Source organism: Limulus polyphemus, unplaced genomic scaffold, assembly GCF_000517525.1.
Source record: "Limulus polyphemus unplaced genomic scaffold, Limulus_polyphemus-2.1.2 Scaffold139, whole genome shotgun sequence".
NCBI classification, from domain to species: Eukaryota; Metazoa; Arthropoda; class Merostomata; order Xiphosura; family Limulidae; genus Limulus; species Limulus polyphemus.
In genome coordinates, this window is record NW_013665749.1 from 674,838 (window position 1) to 680,687 (window position 5,850).

At 36.3% G+C, this 5,850-nt stretch overlaps 1 protein-coding gene across 4 annotated transcripts in view; it reads left to right on the forward strand.

The window, feature by feature from the left end:
* The window catches only part of LOC106474484 (docking protein 5-like), a 71,068-nt gene that overhangs the window by 37,785 nt on the left and 27,433 nt on the right, over positions 1 to 5,850 (forward strand). For 2 of the 4 annotated variants that reach the window (XM_022379748.1, XM_022379773.1), the window contains exon 4: positions 1,451 to 1,553. The exons of the other annotated variants lie outside the window; for them this stretch is intronic. The gene's annotated coding sequence lies outside the window, so the exon portion shown is untranslated. The remainder of the gene's footprint in view (positions 1 to 1,450; positions 1,554 to 5,850) is intronic. 4 annotated transcript variants of the gene reach the window in all.

Here is a 5,850-nt window from a genome sequence, read left to right on the forward strand (position 1 = left end):
TAAGTAGAAACTTGGATTATTCGCAGACCTACAAATGTTTGACGAGTCAATGTCTTTTGAAATTTATGTAATTGAATAGTTAAAATTCACAAACATTGTTATCATTTTTACTTTTGTTAATAACCGGCTGATTTCTAATAATCTGTTTTCTACCCAATAAATGGGCCCCAACTCATTAATCTGCACATCCTTACTTAGGTTTAGATTTATCATGGCTTAAGGTTGGTATCAAGTTTTGTTTTTCTTATTTTATTTATTTTTGATTAGGTTTCCGTTTTTTTTCCCCCTCTTCTTTTTCTGCTAGTACGGTGGATGATGTTGCGTTCCTTGGCTTTTAGAATGTCTTTAATAAAGTACTACTCAACTCAAGGTTTATTGTAAAGTTATATTTCTAGTAGTGGTTTGGTAAAGAATGGCTATAAATGCCAAGTTCTTGATTAGAAGAATATAGTTATGGGTCCTTTAATAATGTGATTTGAGACATTTGTCATATTTACGTTAATGAGCTATATGCCTACAGTACGATGTTATTCAATTTTGCTGACTTTAGCTATTAAGATGTTAGTTATAATAATACTTGAGGCAATTAATAAGTAACATAGAAAACTTGTTTTGATACTGAAAGGCCCGGCATGGCCAGGTAGTTAGGGCGCTCGACTCTCAAACTGAGGGTCGCGGGTTCGAATCCCCGTCCCACCAAACATGCTCGCCCCTTTCAGCCGTGGGGGCGTTATAATGTGACGGTCAATCCCACTATTCGTTGATTAGGTTATAAAATTTTAATGTTCTGGTTCGTAACAATCTGTTCCAAACATAAATGTTTGACATGGAGTGTTAAAACTGTTTTTCTGTTCAAGCACCTGTGAATGTCCAAGTCCAATAGGCTTCATACAAAATACACTTGATCAGCATAAAGCCATGTTCCACCACTGTGTCATTGCTTAGTGACGACCACAGCTTATACAAATATTACTCGTAGAACACGCGAGTCTTCCACCATTGTCTGGGTGTTAATGAAAATGTAGTCCAGTTCTGGTGAAGAAAGAATGAAGTGAAATTTTAAGTTCCAACATAAATAAATTAACTTAGGTTAGCACCATAAAAGTGCTGTCTTCTAGTTTGTTAGTTTCATATTACCTTTGTTTTGATGCTTTGATGCAAGCAAAGTCCAATTTGAAGCAAGTACATAGCAGTACCACACGGATGTTACTTATTGCATCAGCTCGTACAGTCCAGTCCACACTAGCATGTGATCTAACTGAAACTTCTACCAAAGTAGAAATGTTAGAAAATATTTAGTAAAACTGTATATTTCACTCTACATGATTGAATATGTTAGACTAGCTAATGCCGGTGGTACGCGGAAAAAAAAATTGAAAATTATAGAATTTGTAATTAGCCCAAATGCAACTTTCCTCGTGTGTATTCACGCTACTCTCCTCACTTCTAGACTCGTTCTCCGCCTGGATAGACTCGCCAGTGTTTTCTTCTCTTCAAATGGACAAAAATCTTCAATTGTGCCAGAAAAACAATCCCATTCTCCTCATTAATCGGTAAGTATTAAAAATGACATATTTGCTGCTAGATTTTTTTTCTCTTCTGTTTTTTAATTCCTGGGCTTATACTAAAAACAACAACAACAAACGTTTAAACAAAAAATGGCTTGCTATCCTGAAAAGGTTTGTTTTGGTCAAGCCATTATGTTCATAAATAGATGAAACTATCTGTAGGAAGTAAAATCCGCTGATGGTGGCTTATACGTGACCCATCCTGAAAAGGTTTGTTTTGGTGTCAGGTATAAGCCACCATCAGCGGATTTTACTTCCTACAGATAGTTTCATCTATTTATGAACATATCAAATTCAGCCACTAGAATATAATATTCAGGAATATTGCTGAAATCACGCGGTATCATTGTTTTGTCTCTCTAATGTCCTGTAAGCTTAATGTGCCCTTTTTTTCTTATGTGTTTCAAAAGTGGACTATCTCATGAATAGTAGTTTCCAAATCCGAACCTATTCTTTCACAAGAAAAAATGAAAACAACAGGTACACTGTACCTTCCTGTAATGCGGTACAAGCCAATAACCACAGTTTCGGTTTGTGTATCATCATATTGATACTTTATTCTTTATTTTTATTCACTTGTTTACCAACAGATATATTCTCTGTTTGATTAATTCATACATAGGATATAACATTCATGTACGGTTTTCTATGTAATGTCCAGATATGTGTGCAACACACATACAATCATGTGTAATGCTCTATCCTACGTATTTGTAATGATATTAATGACATATTTTTACTCTTCCCTGCCCCCCAGTAGCACAGAGGTATGTCTACGGACTTACAGCGCTAGTAACCGGGTTTCGATACCCGTGGTGGGCAGAGCACAGATAGCCCTTGTGTAGCTTTGTGCATAATTAAAAACAAACAAAACAAATACTCTTCCCCAGTTAGCAAAGAATATCTTTATTCAGGTATTTTCTTAACTTCCACGTAAGTTTTCTACATGCTTTTAACATAATTATGCTAAATTGGATGTCCAAATGTAATAAATATGCATTAATAATCTTCCTTAGACAAAGGTTACATCCAGGCTTATAATAGCTTGACCAAGGGGCTTTGTCTACTCCTCGAGATGGGGTATGCCCATCTCAAAGGATGATACATATCTTGTACAAGTTGAGTTGGGTGGGTCTCTCCCGTGTATATGATTATTTCAGTTATTTGGGATAGTTGTTGATGTAAGTAATCCAGGGAATTTTAGGATTCCACACTAGAATCTCTGTCTGACATGATTCTATCTCTTTCACACCAGCTATTACTTTGATCTTTTCTTCATCTTCAGGAGCCAGTAAAAGTCATGTACTGTGGTGTAATGCTAAATAAAGAAGTGAGGGAACACGTTTTGAATGTGTTACTATGATTAGTATTTATTACGTCACCAATACATAAAAACACATATTTCAGAAATAGTAGCTGTAAATTGTAATTGAAATCTACATTTGAAAATGTTACAATAAAAAAATAATGTTCTCTCACCTTGAACTTTTAAATTCCTGGATAACTTATTAACAGAACTTCCAAACTTGGTCTACAGTGAGTTCCTTGGACTTGACTACTCTTGTTCATTTAATTGTTGCTGAACGATGACACTTAAACCATTTGTATCCATAGTCGTCTGGTTTCCAGTTTTGAATCGGAGCGCTGTGAAGCTAATGAACATGAGGTTTGTCACATGGTTGACTAACAGCCTAGACCTCGTTTCCGTAGTGATAAGGTTCATGCTTCTAAAGCTTCGTTCGCATTTGGAAGAACTCCATGGGATGACTTTTGAACACCCGATTAAAGGACTCAAATCTGATGAAATATGGCGCCCACAGTTGTCTAGAAAGACTCTGTATGCTGGGGTTGTTTTTGAAAATGGCAATCTGAAACGTTTACAAAGGGACTCTATTTCTCTTTCTCCAAAGCCTGGATTTATCTCTGCTAGCCACTCATTGACTTCTAAGGTACGGAGCTCAGAAATTATGTTTGGAATGAAATTATAAGTGCCTGGCTGTGACCCAGTTGGTTCATGAGAAGAAGTTGGTGTGAATAACGTTGTTTTATATTGTTTATGATACTGGTTAAAAATTGACCATGATTGATTGAAACAATCTTATTGTTCTCTGTCAGTGTTATTAATAAAACTTCATTTCCTTAATGGTATTCTCTGCTTCTAAGGCCTTTTTACCCTTATGTTTCATCATTGCTTCTAAAAACCGTATACTGCGACGAATTAACTTGTCTGCATAAACTATAGTAATATCCATTTTCTGTAAGGCTTCTATAGTGCTTAACAGGAAGGCTAAGTTAGAAATATTAGCTAAACCAAAATGGGCCGTATTTATATTACTGAAAACTAAGCATTTATTAGTTACTGTATAAGTATGGTTAAATAGGAAACGGGATGTTTATAAGCTCTTGTACACTTTTACACCTATACCGCTAAATTCCGGGAGGTAACTAACATTCAGATATCTAACAAGCTTATTGGATGAGCCATATCGTAAATATTTTCTCTACTTTTAATAGTACTTTAGACAATGCTTGTTGCAATTACTGTACTACAAACAAGCCGATAAACCATATCCAACTGTGTTTTCGAAGCAGGGGAAAAGTCTAATGCCTAGAGTGGTGATTCATTGCTTTGTTTTCGAAAGGTTTCTACTTCAGTCGCTAACAGTAAAATAAACATAGGAATTATGTGTGGAAAAGATTGAAAGTAGAAATTCTCAGGAGATTTACTTTGTAATTTCGTAATTCATACTCAAAAGTCGAGTTTCTAAGTCAGTTGCTTACAATATAATAAGTACAGAAAATAAGTGTGAAAAGGTGAGAAGTATAAACTCTGACCATAAATTGTTTGGAACTTTGTAATCAAATTAACAGAACTACATATTTTATTTGCAATCTTTTATTTCATTATACTTTGATAACCTGCCTACAACCTGGATAAAAGGGTTAATGATTCTTTCTTCTGGAGGTGGGCAAAACGAAGTTTGGGATTTGTAAGGTCGGATTCGTTGGAAATAGTGAGGTAACGGCGTTCCGGCAAAACGAAAGGCAAGGTAACGCCTTTCCCATGCATTCCCACACCACTGACTGTGAATAATATAAAAAAAAAATTGGGCCAATCAACTGAACAGCTTTCACTCTTTTTGCACAAATAAGATTTTTTCATTTGTACAAATGTTTATTTTTATTTTTTGCTGTTCATATTCATTTTAATACTCTGCATAAAGTTTCCAAAACCTTCATTTTGCAAATATTTGATTACTGCATACCAACATCATACTGATATCTGACAAACTGCCTGAGGACTCTAATAGGGCAAATATCGCAACCTGAACACTCACTTCCACCGGCTGTCTCAATAATCATGCTACGATACTGCCATCTATGAGTTAATAAGTTTAGCGTCCTCTCTCAGCATTATGAAATAAATAATTGCAGACAGAATTCAAACAAACTAATACTTCTCATCTAAAATTAAATTAATTTATCTAGTGTGGGTTAATATTCAAGACATCAACTACAGTATACATCATTAGATACTCTGACTGATATAGGCTAAGTACAAAATTATAAAGTAAAATACATTTACTATCACTGTATCGTACCGACATATGCGGGTCGATTTACTCAACAAGTCAGCATCACGGAAACTAAACAGAGGAAAAGCCTAATGATACAAGGACCTTTCTACCGATTTCTTACAACCCGATTCATTTTCTGTGCTGATTAATAAAAAAAAATATCCTCCACTATAAAAGTTAAAATCATGTACAGGCCTGATACGCTTATGTGAACTTTTCGTGAGGCCTGGCATCGCCTGGTGGTTAGGGCACTCGACTTGCAATTTGTTGATAGCGGGTTCGAGTCTTTGTCAGCGAACATACTCGCCCTTTCAGCCGTGGGGGCTTGATAATGTTACAATCAATCCCACTATTTGTTGATAAAATAAGTAGTCCAAGAGTTGGCGGTGGGCGGTGTTGACTAGTTGCCTTCCCTCTAGTCTTTCACTGATAAATTAGGGACGGCTAGCGCAGATAGCCCCCTTGTAGCTTTGCGCGAAATTCAAAAAACAAACATTTTCATGCACACAAGCAATCTGTGATCGTTTCTCACATAAAAATCCTGCCAACCTTCATAAGAGGTCCGACATGGCCAGTTGGTAAGGGCGCTTGACTCGCAATCTGAGGGTCGCGGGTTTGAATCCCAGTCCCAGCAAACATGCTCGCCCTTTCAGCCGTGGGGGGCGTTATAATGTGACGGTCAATCCCACTATTCGTTGGTAAAA